Source organism: Canis lupus, chromosome 27 (genome assembly GCF_003254725.2).
Source record: "Canis lupus dingo isolate Sandy chromosome 27, ASM325472v2, whole genome shotgun sequence".
Taxonomy (NCBI): Eukaryota; Metazoa; Chordata; class Mammalia; order Carnivora; family Canidae; genus Canis; species Canis lupus.
The window spans coordinates 43,184,841-43,202,320 of NC_064269.1; the positions used below are offsets into that span (position 1 = coordinate 43,184,841).

The following is a 17,480-nucleotide window of genomic DNA, read 5'->3' on the forward strand; positions in this document are numbered from 1 at the left end:
CACATATTACACACCATAATCCACACCCAGCCATTCAAGAAGAGAAAGGCTGTTCCAAACTGCAAGATCACTAACAAAAAGTACAAAAATGAGAAAAATGTGACACTAAATATACCTAAAAGCACCATGAGTGTTGATTTAGGGGTTACAAAGAAATCTGTGAATAGGTACATTCTCAAAGCAGATTCCATGAATAATGACAATACACTACAGGTTTTTGTTTTGTTTTGTTTTCTTTTTTTTTTTTTTTTTTTTTTTTTTTTTTTTTTATGATAGTCACAGAGAGAGAGAGAGAGGCAGAGACACAGGCAGAGGGAGAAGCAGGCTCCATGCACCGGGAGCCTGATGTGGGATTCGATCCTAGGTCTCCAGGATCGCGCCCTGGGCCAAAGGCAGGCGCCAAACCGCTGCGCCACCCAGGGATCCCTGTTTTGTTTTCAATAAAACCTCTCCCACAGCTCTCTCAGCCACGTTTTCATACACTTATCTCCAGCTACACCCAGTTCATATCACAAGAGAAACAGGTCATGGCACACATAACGCAGCAGTACAACTATTTCTCTGCCGGTTATCACTACAATTAATGATCCAGGAGAGGACTTGAAAAAGACAAACTTCCCCAAAAGATACCAGACCTGAGGACACTAAAATATCTAAGCCAGTCTCAGAGTTAAATGCTGGCTTATAAGAAATTTCCCTTAAAAATGCGCCTGGGGGGAGGGGGGGCAACTGCCAGGGCTCAGGTCATGATCCGAGCAGGAGTCAGGCTGCCTGCTCCACCTGGGGAAGTCTGCTGCTGCTTCTCCCTCTCCCTCTGCCCTCCTCCTGCTCATTTTGTCTCTCAAATAAATAATTAAAATCTCTTTTTTAAAAAAATGTGGGATCCCTGGGTGGCGCAGCGGTTTAGCGCCTGCCTGTGGCCCAGGGCGCGATCCCGGAGACCCGGGATCGAGTCCCACGTCGGGCTCCCTGCATGGAGCCTGCTTCTCCCTCTGCCTGTGTCTCTGCCTCTTTCTCTCTCTCTCTGTGACTATCATAAATAAATAAAAAATTAAAATTAAAAAAATGTGTCTCAGACTGTGAGTTCTGTGAACAGATCTTAAAAGCTCTTCGAAGCCACAAGTAGAAACCACCCAAATGCCCCTACCATGGCTTGTTATTACTGCCATTAAAAGGAGTGAAGTACTGACCATGCTACAGCATGCATGAGCCTTGAAAACGTTATGCTCGGTGAAATAAGCCCAACACATAGAAACAAACACTGTAGGATTCCCCGTATGTGAAATATCTAGAATTAGTGAATTCAGAAACAAAAAGTAAATTAGTGGGGTGGGGACAGGGGCAAACGAGAAGTGCCTGCTAACCAGCTGTGGGTGATACAAACCTATGGGACTCGATAACGACGATGGCTGCACAACCCTGTGAATATACGAAAACCACCCAACTCTTCAATGGACGAATGTAATCGTACATGAATTGTATCTCGATTGAAAACAAACACCCCTATGAAGGCTAAATACGCGGCTACACGTGAATGTCTACTTCCTTTGAAACGGGTAACTGCTCCCCAACCACGGCCTTTCCGCCTGACCCCGCCTGGCTGCAGACACACACCCGAGCCCCCTCGGCCCCGCGCAGACGGCGCCCTGGAGGCCTGACGCCGGAGCGGCCGGAGCGGCCGGAGCGCCAGGAGCGCCAGGAGCGCCAGGAGCGCCAGGACCGCCGCTCGAGCACCGCGCACCTGCGCACCGACCCGGGGCTCCGCGTGGGGTCCAGGTCTCCTGCACCCGTCCCCCCTACCAAATCCTCGGGAGGCCCTGATCCCGAACCGCTACGCCCCGGACTCAGGGTCACTGTGCGGGGGCCCACACGACGAGCCCAACTCCCGCCGCCAGCGAGCCACTCGGAAGGCGCGGCCCGCGCCCCGCAGCCCCGCCTGGAACCACCCCCCTGGGCCTCCCTCCCCACTTACGCGCCTCGGGCAGCGCGCGGTGCACGCAGGGAGCTCGGTCTACACTAAGCACTTGGGGAAGGGAGTTTAGATAGAGCCGCGCAGGGGAGCCTGGGAAGGAAGGGGAAGAGAACCCTGGGAAGAAGGTCATAACCCAGAGCGGGCCAGGGACCGGCGGGAAGTACAGGAGGAGGAGCCGAAAATCAAGTCGGAAAGGGAGAAGGGCCGCCGCAAAGCAAATCGCCGAAAGCCGTAAAGCAAGCTGGCAGTGCGGCGGGGCCTTGGATCCGCCAAGGCCAGTCTTGCCGCGTCACTCCTTGGCTCCGTCTTCCCCGGCGCTCCTTCTGGCTCTGCGGCCGCTCAGGTCTCTGCTGCCCCCCGGCGGGCTGGGCGAGCTCAGGCGGGGCATTCTGGCGCATTCCTGAAAGGCCTAGTAAGCCCAATCCCCAGATGGAATGCGGCGTTGGGGCCGGGTAGGAACTTCCCAGAAACCATCCATGTAAGTCTTGAGAACAGTCATCCGAGTCCTTCCTAGATCCCACCCCAGACAGGCACTGCGAACCGAGGCAGAGGGACGTTCTTCCCCTCCGGCCCCGCCGTGGCCGCACGCACCCGCCCGTCAGCTGATGGCCTCTTGGATCAGCTGGACCCCAGGGAAGTGAGTGTGGCGACCTGGAGGAAGGGCGTTCCTTAGAATGGCCCTTGGAGACCCGGGATCCAATCCCACGTCGGGCTCCCGGCATGGAGCCTGCTTCTCCCTCTGCCTGTGTCTCTGCCTCTCTCTCTCTCTCTCTCTCTCTCTCTGTGTGTGTGTGACTATCATAAATAAAAATTAAAAAAAAAAAAAAGAATGGCCCTTGGAACGGTGACTTGCAACTGGGAGATGACTGCACATCCTATTAGCAGTATTAGCGTCCTATTAGTGATCAAAAAGAAGATTAAAATGTGTAGTCGTTCACAACCCTGTCTTAAGTGCTTTAAGAACTTCAACAAAATCATTCTCTTTCTCAAATTCATTGTTCCAAGACATCCTTTTAACCAGACAGCTTACTATCTGAGCAGTAATGCTCCAGAGCAAGTCATTTCCTGGAAGACTACTCACTCTTCCCGGGAACCCCGTGGGAAGCTGAGAATCAGACCCTATGCATGAACAATTTATTTGGTAAAGGCTCCTTTTCAAATCAAACAATAAAGGAATGGTTTACTTTTTAAATGATGCTGGGACCATTAGTTAACCATTCGAGTTAGATTCCTATCAAAATACATACTAAAATTACAATGGACTTCAAGAGTGAAATGTAAAACACAGGGATACACATAAAACAAAGCAAAAAATACACAGATGAGTACCCAACCTCAGAATGGAGAAGGACTTTCTCAGTATAAAAATGGGACATAAATTGTAAAAGAGGGACAAATGTAACAAGGTACATAAAACTTTTTAAACTTCTGGAAGTTGAAAATAAAATAAACTTTTTAAAAAGATTTTATTCATTTATTCATGAGAGACCTAGAGGCAGAGACACAGGCAGAGGGAGAAGTGGGCTCCGCGCTGCTAACCAGCTGCAAGACTCATCCAGAATCTCCGAATCACACCCTGAGCCTCACACCCTGAGCGAAAGGCTCAACCACTGAGCACTCAAGCCTCCTGAAAATAAAATAAACTTTAGAAGTAAACAAGAAAAAAGGGGAATATCATGAATGGTAAAAAACATTATATAGGGGTGGCTCGGTTGGTTAAGTGTCTGCCTTCTGGTCAGATCATGATCCCAGGGTCCTGATATCAAACCCTGCTTTTGGCTCCCTCCTGGGGTGGAGTACTGTTTCTCCTTCTCCCTCTGCTGCTCCCCCTCCTGTGTTCACACTTTTTCTCTCTCTCTCTCTCTCAAATAAATAAATAAAATATTTTTTAAAAGAACTCATATATATAAAGTTCTAACATCTCAAGAATAACAGGCAAATGAAATGAGTAGATATTTCACAAAAGGGTGAATACAATAAATATGAGAAAAAGTTTAACTTTAGTAAAAATTTAGAAATCATGAATATTAAAGTAAGTATATAGGGATCCCTGGGTGGGTCAGTGGTTTAGCACCTGCCTTCTGCCCAAGGCGTGATCCTGGAGTCATGGAATCCAGTCCCACATCTGGCTGCCTGCATGGAGCCTGCTTCTCCCTCTGCCTGTGTCTCTGCCTCTCTCTCTCTCTCTCTCATGAATAAATAAATAAAATCTTTTAAAAATAATAAAAATAAGTATATAATTTCACTCATTTCCATTTTAAATTAGGAAATTAAAGTATTTCATAAACTATCACATGATTTACATTTTTTAAAGATTTTATTTATTTATTCATGAGAGACCCAGAGAGAGAGACAGAGACACAGACACAGAGGGAGAAGCAGGCTCCACTGCCTGCAGCCCGGGGTGTGATCCTGGAAACCCGGGATCGAGTCCCACGTTGGGCTCCCTGAGTGGAGCCTGCTTCTCCCTCTGCCTGTGTCTCTGCCTCTCTCTCTCCCTCTCTCTCTGTGTATCTCATGAATAAATAAAATAAAAATCTTAAAAAAACAAATATATATATATATATATATATATATATATATACACTCTGACCCAGAAATTCAACCTCCAGGACCTTGTCAACTAAAGAAAATATCAGGGATGTATACAAAGATACATCCCTGTATACAAAGATGTATACAAAGATACCCTAAAAATTACTGGAAACAAAATAAAATACCACATTATGGGATCTGTTCAATAATACCGCCATTAAAAAATCATGTTTAGAGAAATGTCCACTGACATGCAAAAATGTTCAAGATCATTTTCTGTGGAAGAAGCAGAGTCCAAAACTATCTAAATAAAACAGCTTGCCTACGTCTATTAGGATGGCTAATAGTGGAGAGGCCTAGGTGGCTCAGTGGTTGAGCATCTGCCTTTGGCTTAGGGCATGATCCCAGGGTCCTGAGGGAGTTCCTCATCAGGCTTCCCACAAGGAGCCTGCTTCTCCCTCTCCCTATATCTCTACCTCTCGCTCTGAGTCTTTCATAAATAATTAAATAAAATCTTTCAAAAAAAAAAAAAAGGGAAGAAGGAAGTAAATTCTGACACCTGGTACAATGTGGATAAAATTTAAGAACATTAGGCCAAGTGAAGTAAGGCCATCACAGAAAGACAAATACTGTACAATTCTGCTTATAGGAGATACTTAAAGTAGTCAAATTCATAAAGACCAAGAGTAGAAGAGTGTTACCAGGGCCTAAAGGAAGGGGAAATAGAGAGTTGTTATTTGCTGCACCTCGAGTTTCAGTTGTGCAAGAGGAAAAGAGTTCTGGAGATTGGCTGCACAACAGCCAATGTCAATGTACTTAATACTACTGAGCTGTACACTTAAAAATGGTTAAGCTGGCAAATTTTATATTATATGTATTTTAACACAAACATTTTTAAATTAGAGTACGTTTTTTGGGGTTTTTTTGTTTGTTTGTTTGTTTATTTTTTAGAGTAAGTTTTAAAAGCTTGCCTAGAATGAAGTAAATCAAGAGCTTCCATACCCTCATAAGTCTCCAATGAGGGGCACGTGGGTGACTGAGTCAGTTAAGTATCTGCCCTTGGCTCAGATTATGATCTCAGGGTCCTGGGATACAGCCCTGTGTTGGACTCCCTGCTCAGCCAGGAGTCTGTCTCTCCCTCTCCCTCTACTCCTCCCCCCTGCTCATGCCCATACACTCTCTCAAATAAATAAATAAAATCTTTTTTTAAGTCCCCAATAACTAATTAATAGTTCAATTTTTTTTAAGGATTTTATTCATTCATTCATTCAGAGAGAGCGAAGAGAGAGGCAGAGACACAGGCAGAAGGAGAAGCAGGCTCCATGCAGGAAGCCCGACGTGGGACTCCATCCCGGGTCCCCAGGATCACACTCCAGGCCGCAGGCAGCGCTAAACCGCTGCACCACCGGGGCTGCCCTTAATAGTTCATTCTTAAAGGGCAGTAAAGGATCCAAGGCATATCTTTGACATCAAAGCTATGAAAACAAATAAAAAAGTAACCCAGGAGACAAGGCAGACAGGAAAACATTTTTTCAAAGAAAACATAAATAATATTCTCAGGCAACAAGATATCGTATTCTATTCATGAATAATATGTTCTAATAAAAAGAAAAATACATTTTTAAAAAGCTCTTAGAAATTAAAAATATGATATCTAACATATCTAACAAACATCTCAGTAATAGGTTTGGAAGATAAAGCCAAGAAACTCTCCCAGAGAGTTGATCAAAATGGTGGATAACAAAAGAGAAATAATAAGAAAATTAATATATCAGTCAAGGAAGTCCAATATCTGACAAATAACTATTCTGGAAAAAGAGAATAGCAAAACACTAGGAAGAAATTAACAAAGAAAAAACACACAAATAACTTTTAAGAACTGAAAGATAAAAATCTTCATATTGAAGGGACCCATACTACAGCTTGGTATGATTAATTTAAAAGAAGCTATGCTGAGAAATTTTAGATCATAAGAGGTGGTGGAAATATCTTAAATGAAAACATCCAAAATGAATACCTAAAAAGTATCATTACATACAGAGTATCCAGTTACATCAAAGGTATCAGGAATCAGGATGGCCTTGGGCTTCCCCAGCACAGCAATAGAAGCTAAAAGACACGAAAGCAATGCCTTCAAAACTCTGAGGGAAAACAATTTCCAACCTAGAATTCAATACCTAAACTATCAATAAAGTGAGAGTGAAAGTGGGTGGACAAATATGTCCTCAGAAAAAAAAAATTATATCGCCCACATTTTCTCAGAAGGTGAGAGAAATGTATCAAAATGTGAAACAAACTAAGGAAGAAGGGGGTGCCTGGGTGGCTCAGGCAGTTGAGGTTCCAACTCTTGGTCTCAGGTCAGGTCTTGATCTCTGGGACATGAGTTCAAGCCCTGCATTGGTCTCCATGCTGGGTGTGGAACCTACTAAAATCAAAAACAAAACAAAACCTAAGAAAAAGGAAGTCACAGGATTTAGGAACCAGGGAAACAGGATCCAACACAGAAGAAAGGCTGTGAAATTTCTGAGATGGTAAGAAGTAAAAATCTCAGGAAGGCTAGCTGTACAGCAGATTAGAGGCCCATCAATGCAGATGGAATGTCTACAGGATGGGGTGGGGGGATAGTGACAATAGACAACCTGACTTTTTTGACATGTGGAAAAAGTGAGAATAATGAGTCCTTCCCAGTTAAAACACAATAATAAAAGAGGGGTCTCTTGTTATAGCAGAAAGACAAAGGCTAACTGGCAAAAGTCAAATGCCAGAGTTGGAAAATTGTCATTTGGCATTCATCAGTAAAGATGGAAGCAGGCAAGCATCATCAATGGATGCTAAATCTAAGGGGAAATTTTGATGAGGAGTGGAATATTTGCATGACCCTAAATGATCTCCCCATAAACTTATAAGTTGCAAAGGAGGGGAAAAACAGTAAGGGTATAGTGGAGCAACTGGGCAAAATTTGACCAGGTGATCAAATTAACATTACCAATGAAGAGTAGCAGGACATTGTCTCCAGATGTGATATCCTGAGAAAGACACACCATCACTTGTGCAAGTGTTCTGTAAAGAATGCATAACCTCGATCTAATTGCAAAGCAACATCAGACAAATAAAATGAGCATTCAATTACAAGGAAAAGGGTATGTGTTAGGGGCAGGGGCATGAGGCACCACATTCTTCAAAACGTCAATGTCAGAAAAGATAAAGGCTATGAAAAGGTGCCAGAATAAAGGAGGCTAAAGAGATTTGACAACGAAGTGTAATACCTGACCCTATACTGGATCCTGTGCTGGACAGGGGAAATGCTATAAAGGACATTTTTGGCTCATTTGATAACATCGGAATATGGATGGTAGATAAAAATAAAATTCCTTTTTTAAAAGATTTTATTTATCAAAGAAAGAGAGAGAGCAAGCACAAGCGGGGAAGTGGGAGAGGGAGAAGCCAGGCTCGCCACCAAGCAGGGAGCCCAATGTGGGGCTAGATCCCAGGATCCTGGGATCATGACCAGAGCTGAAGGCAAATGCTTAACCAACTGAGCTATGCAGGCATCCCGATAGGATAAAATTCTTAAACTAATGTAAATTTATAAGTTTATATTGCTGACAATTGTGGTTATGTAGGAGAAAAATCCTTAGACTTGGGGAATACACACTGAAGCATTCAGGGGTAAGAGAGCCATGATGTATGTAACTCATCCTTACATTCTACATATATAGATACGGACAGATGACAAAGAAATGACAAAGCAGATGGAGTAAAATGTTAACTAGAAACTGTATCTGAGTGAAGGGTAGACAGGTATTTTTGTATGCTATTTTTATTTTTGTAACTTTTTTGAGTTTGCAACTATTTCTGAATAAATAAAATACTGTAAATGCAATATGATACTAATTTTGGATCATATATGTTGTATATGTATTCATTTCTTAATTTTTATTTTTAAAAATTTATTCATGAGAGACACAGAGACATAGACAGAGAGAGAAGCCAGCTCCCTGGGGGAGCCCGATGTGGAACTCGACCCCAGGACCCTTGGTCCCAGGACCCTGGGATCATGCCCTGAGCCAAAGGCAGATGCTCAATCACTGAGGCACCCAGGGGCCCTGTATTTGTTTTTAAAAAAAGACTAAAAGGAAACAACAGATTTTTCTGGTCAATAGGACAAGAGGTGATTTTATCTTTTTTTTTATATATATATAAACTTACACATTTCTGTTTCCCCTATCCCCAACAAAGAGAAAAAATATATTGCTTAAATGGCCGCTGAATTCTCTTTGTTTTTCTTGGTATATTCCTTCACCCCCACCTGCACCACTGCAGAGCAGATTGACATTCTGATACTTCCTCAAGTTGCCTCACAACAATCAAATTATTCATATTAATACGTCTGATGTGGGCAGCCCTGGTGGCTCAGTGGTTTAATACTGCCTTCAGCCCAGGGTGGGATCCTGGAGGCCTGGGATGGAGTCCCTGCATGGAGCCTGCTTCTCCCTCTGCCTGTGTCTCTGCCTCTCTCTCTCTCTTTCTCTCTCTCTGTGTGTGTGTGTGTCTCTCATGAATAAATAAATAAAATCTTAAAAAAAAAAAGACTGTTGATCTCAGAGTCATAAGTTTAACCCCCACATTGGACACAGAACCTACTTTAAATTAATTAATTAAAATACCTGGAGTTCCTCGAACACGCTCCTTCTAACATGTTCCATGATTTTAAAATTCTGCTTTATCCTGAGCATAATTCTTTTTTTATTTTTATCCTCTCCCCCGAGCATAATTCTTTGGGGTAGAGACGGGTTGAGTCATACCTCATAACAAGGACATTACTCCACAACCTTAGAGACTCTCCTGTGAGTTGTGCATTCTACTCTCTTCCACTACTGCTGATGGATTCTGTAACTGCCTCCAAGCAACACTTAAAGCAGACATATGAAAAATAATCTTTCCTTCCTGAGTTGTCACCCCATCGTAAGGAAAACTGAATCTTTATGTTTCTAGGGCCAGAAAGAGGGGATGTGGAGAAGACAGAACAGCAATCTAGCATATTTTCCCGAGCTTACGGATCCTCCTAGCCCCTCAGTTCCTTCCCCCATTGCTTGACCCTACTAAGGTGATGGCAGAAGTAAACCTGATCCCTGGAATAACACCAGTGAAACTTTAGTAGATGAGTGGCTAACTATTGTGTGTTGAAAAGCAGCAGCCGGGCAGCCCAGGTGGCTCAGCGGTTTAGCGCTGCCTTTGGCTCAGCGCCTGATCCTGGAGACCCAGGATCGAGTCCTGTGTTGGGCTCCCTGCATGGGACCTGCTTCCCCGTCCGCCTGTGTCTCTGCCTCTCTCTCCGTGTGTCTCTCATGAATAAATAAATAAAATCTTTTAAGAAAGAAAGAAAGAAAAGCAGCAGCTGACAATCCTGGGAGAGACTTAATACATGGGTGTGGGGCTCAGCTGTAGAGTATACCCACTTAGTTCTTCATTTCCCATACATTCTACTACCTGTTTCTTAACAAGGAAATAAGAAGCTTTAGAACTCAAACTATCAGATATTATATGGAAATCTCCATCCTGCATTCTTTCAATGTTTTTCATTCCACAAAGTCCACCTTGGGCTGAATATCCAAACAAATGGTTCTGAGGTAGCACCAGTTAGGATCAGAACTACCCTGCCTCAGTGCAAAACATCTTTTCCCTGTTAATCTACTCCCTGGAAGAAGCTATTTTAGCTGGACTTGAGGCAGTGGCAGGCAAGGAAGTTTGGAGATGTACTGCTCTCTTCCTATCACTGAAGTATCAGTAAGTGTTTAAAATGAAACAAGTCTAGGGGTGCCTTGGTGGCTCAGTCAGTTGGGCCTATGGCTCTTGGTTTCAGCCCTGGTGGAGATATCAGGGTCATGGGATCAAGCCCCAGGTTGGGCTCTCTGCTTAGCGGGGAGTCTGCTTGAGATTCTCTCCGTTTCCCTCTGTCCCTGCTCTGGCTCATGATCTCTCTCTCTAAAATAAATAAATAAATCTTTTTTAAAAAATGAAGTGAGAGGCATCTGGGTGGCTCAGTGGCTGAGCATCTGCCTTCAGCTCAGGGCATGACTCTAGGGTCCTGGGATCAAGTCTCTCATCGAGCTCCCTGCAGGGAGCCTTCTTCTCCCTCTGCCTATGTCTCTGCCTCTCTCTGTGTCTCTCATGAATAAATAAATAAAATCTTAAAAAAGAAAATGCATCAGTATCAAACTTCTGCCCTTCTTGATTCACCCTTTGAGACCACAAAGAACAAGTTGAATGCCTCTATCATATGACAATATTTTCATTTTATTTTCCCAAATAATGAGGGGACTGGTTGTATTGCATTCATGCAACACGTATTTATTGAGCATTTATTATGTGCAAAATACCATGCAAGGAACTACAAAAAATACAAAGAGAATGAAAGACAGTACCTACTCTTAAGAACTTAACAATATAGTAGAGAAATAAGACATATACAGAAATAACTACAACACAGTTTTAATTTTTTTTTTTTTACAACACAGTTTTAAAATGTTATATGATAAGAAGTTCAGATAATGGAATTTGAAGTGAATGAAGATGCTACTTCTAAAGAGTCAGCAGGAAGACTTCATAGAGGGAGCAGCGTGTGAACTGAGATTTAGTATCTGCCTGAACAAATATCAGAACTTAGGCTATAGAAAGATAGACATTATATCTAATGATATCTTAGGGATATTATTTGAAAGTTTGTTGAATTTTTAGAAATTGCTTTTTCTAAAGTAATTTCAGTAATTTGGGTTTTGTTTTTCTTTTTCTTCCTCTTGCCTGTATAGGTCTCTACCTCTACTCTTACCTATTCTTCCATTCTTCTATTCAGCACTACTTGAAATCAGCTTAAGGATCAGCCCACTTAATATTTTTCAAAATCTTCGAGAAAGTATGCTTTTTAAAAAGAATGAAATTGTAGATACAACCAACAGAGAAAATGTAGTGGTTCTGTCCTGATGAAATTGGTACAGGAACATGAAGCCCTGCGCTCTTAACCTTAAAGCGCCTCTGCAGAACAATCACTACCAACTCCCCATTCAAAGGTTGAATTTAAATGGCAAATAGTCAAGCAGCTGGCATTTGAACATCTGTCTTGACAGATTATTATAATATTTGCAAAAGTAAGTTATACATATAAGTGAATTAAGTTGTTATTTTGGAGGCATAGGACAATTATATTGTAGTCAAAAGACTGAAATTTGAGTCTTCTCCATTTATTATCCATCTTTCAAACTTCGGTTCTTATTTTCCTCACCTAAAAAATGGAAATGAAACAGAAAAACTCAGACTGAGAGACATTGTACAAAATAACTAGCCTGTACTCATAAAAATGCCAGGGTCATGAAAGATAAGAAAAACTGAGGACTTGAAGACTTGAGATAGGAAAACTGAATGAAATCTATGATTTCAAATGTTCTTTTTCTATGAATGGCAGTATGGAACAATTGTCAATATTTGAGTAATGTCTGTAAACTGGCTAAACGAATCATATTAATGTTAATTTCCTGATTTTGAAAATTATGTCGTGGTCATGTAAAAAATACTCTTGTTTCTAGAATATTCACATTGAAATATTTAGAGAGAAAGGGCTATAATTTTCAAACAATTCAGAAAAAAACGAACAGCTATAAAGCAAATGTGGTTAAATGTCAACAGTTGGAAAATCTGAAAGTGGAGTATATGCAAAATTTTTGTGCTATTGAAACTTTTCTTTAAGACTGTAATTATGTCAAAAAGAAATGCTTTTTACAATGAAAATAATACCTGCTTATGCACTTCATATAATTTTGAGAAAGATCAAATAAAATCTTTGATTTTTGATCTTTACAAAAGAGCTTTTTAAACTATAAGTCTCCCTACAAATGTAGAACATAATTATTGCTACTGAAAAGAGCTTTATAAGCTATAGGGCTCTCTACAAATGTAAAACAATTATTTTTATTGCATTTTTATAGCTTCTACAGAGAATAAGTCTAGTTCTGTATCCATTAACTCAATTATTGTTCCTCTGAGAGAAGATTTTTTAAAGTCAAAAGCGTTGCCCTTTGGTTTCATTATTTTAGAGGATCAGTGATCAACAGTAATTTTATTACCTCGTTTATTGCAAAAAAAATCTATATCCTGAGAAATTGTCTCTTCTGTATTTACTGCCTGAAACTAAATGTCCTCCAACGTCCCTTTCCAACACTGGAATTTCATGATTTAACAGAAGCAATTCAGAAAAGCTATCCATGGGAGGACTGGTGCTTGTATCATTCCATGGCTGGGCCACAATGCTATCTTTTTTTGACTCTATGTACTAATTGACTGAACTGTGGCAGGCTGGCACATAGTAGGTGCTCAGTGCATATATATATATATAAATGAACACTAAAAGGCAAAGGAAAGAGCTTCTGTAAATTTGATCTAGCCCATTTTTGTTCCCTATTTCTGACATATTTTTTCTTTTGCTTGACATATTAGTTAGAACCATAAGAAGTAGCCATTTTTATATGTCCAAAATGGTTGAATATCAGCAATTTCTTATCTTTTAAACCTATGGTTGGGCAGCCCAGGTGTCTCAGCCGTTTAGCACCACCTGCAGCCAGGGTGTGATCCTGGAGACCTGGGATTGAGTCCCACATGGGGCTCCTTGCATGGAGCCTGCTTCTCCCTCTGCCTGTGTCTCTGCCTCTCTCTCTGTGTGTCTCTAATGAATAAATAAATAAAATCTTTAAAAAAAAAAAAACCTATGGTTGAGCTAACCTATTACATATATATTAAGAGGTGTTCCTTATTTATTTATTCTGACACTAATAGATATGTAGTGTTGGATTATTCAGACTGCTTGCTTCCCTTCCCTTCCCTTCTGAATGACTACAGTCTGGTCTTTTCACAACTTATTAACAACTACAACCTATTTTGCTATAGCAGTTCTGGTAAAATACTAGGCAAATTAGGTTGAGATTATTGCCTTCAATGTAACCTGAGAATTCTTGTAGATTCTAGTTGTTCATGAAATAATCAGTTTCTGGGATCCCTGGGTGGCGAAGCGATTTGGCGCCTGCCTTTGGCCCAGGGCGCGATCCTGGAGACCCGGAATCGAATCCCACGTCGGGCTCCTGGTGCATGGAGCCTGCTTCTCCCTCTGCCTGTGTCTCTGCCTCTCTCTCTCTCTCTGTGACTATCATAAATAATAAATAAAAATTTTAAAAAAGGAAAAGAAAATTACTTTAAAAAAAAAGAAATATCAGTTTCCTCTGTTGTCAAGTAAAATCAGAAGTTGGTTTATATGCAATTGTTCCTAAGCTAATGAAAGTCTGGGAGGAAATTATTTGCATATCAATGGCAGAAATAAAAACAGGCACCATTGTTTAAATTGTGAAAGAAATCTTCTGCAAGAATCTGGGCTCTCTGCCTGGTATCATTTCAGTCTTCCTTATTGACAAATTTTTTTATCTATATAAGGCTTTCACTGTGTTGTTACTGTAATTTATCTGTTTAGTTGTATGTATCCTCCTTAAGACTGTGAATTCCTGATAGAAATCTTGTATGGTGCTAGGCACAGAGCAGGTGACCCATAAACGGTTGTAGGGAGAAGGGGGGGTTTGGGGAGATTGATGAATTAATGTGACTATTTTTATCTCTCAATCTAGAATCTTAAGGAGCCCCCATCAATTATCGCTTTAATGCCTTAGTTGTTATGTTTCATTTAAAGAATCAACTTCCAAAAACAAAAGCAATAAAAGCAAAAATAGACCAATGGGACTACATCAAACTTAAAAAGCTTCTAAGCAGCAAAAGAAACAAAGTTAAAAGGCAACCTATAGAATGGAAGAAATTATTTGCCCATCATATGTCTGATAGGGAATTAATATCCAAAATTATAAATAATTTATACAATTCACTAGAAAAAATCAGTTAGAAAATGAGTAGAGGACCTTTTTCCAAAAGAAGACATACATATAGCCAACAGATACATGAAAAGATGATGGACACCACTAATTATCAAGAAATGCAAATCAAAACCACAATGAGATATCACCTCATACCTGTTAGAATGGCCAGTATCAAGACGATAAGGAATCACAAGTTTTGGAAAGGATATGGAAAAAAGGGAATCCTTGTGCCCTGTTGATGGGATTGAAAACTGACACAGCCACTATAAAAACAGTATGGAAATTCCTCAAAAAAATAAAAATAGTATTAACATATAATCCAGTATTGCCAGTTCTGGGTATCTATCCAAAAGAAATGAAAATAGAATATTGAAAAGATATCTGAACTTCCATATTTATTGCAGCATTATTCATAATAGCCAAGATATGGAAATAACCTAAGTGTCCCTTGAGGGATGAATGGATAAAGAACATGTGATGGACAGATAATTAGATAGATAGGTGATAGATAGATAGATAGATAGATAGAAAGAAAAATGAACAATCAAATGGACTTTGAGGACATTATACTGAGTGAGATAAGTCAGACAGAGAAAAACAAATACTGTATGATATCACTTATATTTGGATTTGAAAAAAACTTGAATCTGTAGAAATAGAGAGTAGAATGGTGATTACCAGGCACTGAGGATGGGGGTAGAATTAGGGAGATGTTCCTCAAAGGGTACAGATTTGTAGTTAGAAGATGAATAAGTTTTGGGGATCTAATGCACAGCGTTATAGTTATAATATACATTAAAGTTGCTATGAGATTCCATCATAAATGTTCTCATCAGAAAAAAGAAATGAGGGATCCCTGGGTGGCGCAGCGGTTTGGCGCCTGCCTTTGGCCCAGGGCGCGATCCTGGAGACCCAGGATCGAATCCCACATCAGGCTCCCGGTGCATGGAGCCTGCTTCTCCCTCTGCCTATGTCTCTGCCTCTCTCTCTCTCTCTGTGACTATCATAAATAAATAAAAATTAAAAAAAAAAAAAAGAAAAAAGAAATGATAATAATGTGATGTGATAGAGGTGTTAGCTAATGCTACAATGATAATCATATCTCAATATATGTGTATCAAATCAACATATTGTATACCTTAAACTTACATAATATTATATTTCATTCTATCTTGTTTAAGTAGGCTCCATGCTCAACGTGGGGCTTGAACTCACAACCCTGAGATGAAGAGTCACATGCTCTACTGAGTAGAGGGTGCCAGCCAGGCACCTTCATAATGTTATATTTCAAGTATATCTCAATAAGAAAATGAAAAGAATCAATTTGATTTATTTCATTGGAATGATACAACAATTATAACTTTACAACTTTATAAGAACTGCCAAACTATTTCCCAGAATAGTTGTACTAGTAGCATGGAAGTTAGTTTGGTTTCCTAGTAGCGATATATAGAAGTTAAGCTTGTTCTTGTTTCACATTCTCATAAACACTAGGTACTACCAATCTTCTTAAGTTCAGCCATTCTAGAGGTGCTTGGGTGGCTCAGTCAGTTAAATGTCCAACTCCTGATTTAGGAACAGATCATGACCTCAGGGTCATGGGATCAAGCCCCACATAGAGCCCAGAGTAGGGCTCTCTGCTCCGTGTAGAGCCTGCTTAAGATTCTTTCTCTTCCTCTCCCTCTGTCCCACCCTGCCACTCTTTTTCTCTCTCTCTAAAAAATAAAAAATTCAAAATTTAGCCATTCTAGTAGGGGATTTTCTTTTTTAAGATTTTATTTATTTATTTGAGAGAGAGCGACAGGAATAGTGACCAAGATAGCACAAGTGGAGGAGAGAGAGAAGCATGCTCCCTGCTGAGAAAGGAGCCTGAAGCCAGGCTTGATCTCAGGACTCCAGGATCATGACATCAGCCAAAGGCAGACACTCAATCAACTGAGCCACCTAGGTGCCCCTCTAACTGTAATTTTAACTTATTTTCCCCTAATGATTAATAATGGTGATCATCTTCTCATGTGTTTATTTCCCACTTTTATATATTCTGTGGTGAGGTGTCCCTAAAATTACTTGTCCATTTTTTAAAAATCAGATGGTCTTATTATTATTGAAGTGCAAGAGTTCTTTATATATTTTCTATATAACTTCTTGGTCAGACATATGTTTTGTAAGCATTTTCTCCTAGACTGTGGTTTGCCTTTTATTCATTAACAGTGTCTTTTGAGAGCAATAGATTTTCATTTTAAGAGAGAAAGAGAGTGGGCACATGGGGGTAGGGAGAGAGGCAGAGGGAAAGAGAGAGAGAGAGAGAATCATGATCCTGAAATCATGACCTGAGCTGAAATCAAGAGTTAGGCACTTAACTGACTGAGCTACCCAGACACCCCAAGAAAAATAGTTTTTAATTTTGATTAAGTGTTATCAATTTTTAATAGTTTGTGCTTTTATATCTATTTTAAAAATCTTTGGTCAATTCAATGTCAGAAAGATTTCTTCCTATGTTTTCTTCAAGAACCCTGTAGTGTTGGTTCTTGTATTAGGTCTATGTTCCTTTTCAAGTTAGTTTTTGTACACGGTGTGGGTAAACATCAAGATTCTTTTTGGGGGGCATACATATATTCAATTGTTCTAGCACCATTTATTAAATAGATTATTCTTTCCTCATTGAATTGTCTTGAAATCTTTGTCAAACACAAAACAAAATAATTGACAAAGTATATGAGAGTGTATTTCTGGACTTTATATTCTGTTCTAGGGTCTATATGCTTATTTTTACACTAATATTCCACTGTATTACTGTATTGATTATTGTAGCCTTGTAGTAAGTTCCGAAATAAGCAGCTTAAATTCTTCAATTTTTTTCAAAAATTTTACCTCCTCTAGGTTGTTTGCATTTCATAAATTTTAAGATAAGCTTGTCAATTTCTACCAAAAAATAAAAAATAAAAAAATCCTGCCAGAAATTCACTTTGGATTATATTGAATCTATAGATCAATTTGAGGGAGACTATCCTAATAATACTTCTGGTCCATGAATATGGTACAGCTCTCCATTTATTCAGGTATTCTTTAAT

General features: G+C 40.2%; 1 protein-coding gene across 13 annotated transcripts in view; it reads right to left on the reverse strand.

Moving 5' to 3' along the window:
• RAD52 (RAD52 homolog, DNA repair protein) overlaps positions 1-17,480 on the reverse strand; it is a 117,395-nt gene that overhangs the window by 34,447 nt on the left and 65,468 nt on the right. Inside the window, exons 1-2 of one of the 13 annotated variants that reach the window (XM_049102540.1) lie at positions 1,973-2,043; positions 1,385-1,419 (exon numbers count right to left, since the gene is read on the reverse strand). The exons of 4 other annotated variants lie outside the window; for them this stretch is intronic. The gene's annotated coding sequence lies outside the window, so the exon portion shown is untranslated. Of the gene's footprint in view, positions 1-1,384; positions 1,420-1,741; positions 1,901-1,972; positions 2,129-17,480 lie in introns of those variants that run through there. 8 more of the 13 variants (XM_025461743.3, XM_049102543.1, XR_007406410.1 and 5 more) reach the window with 8 other exon arrangements.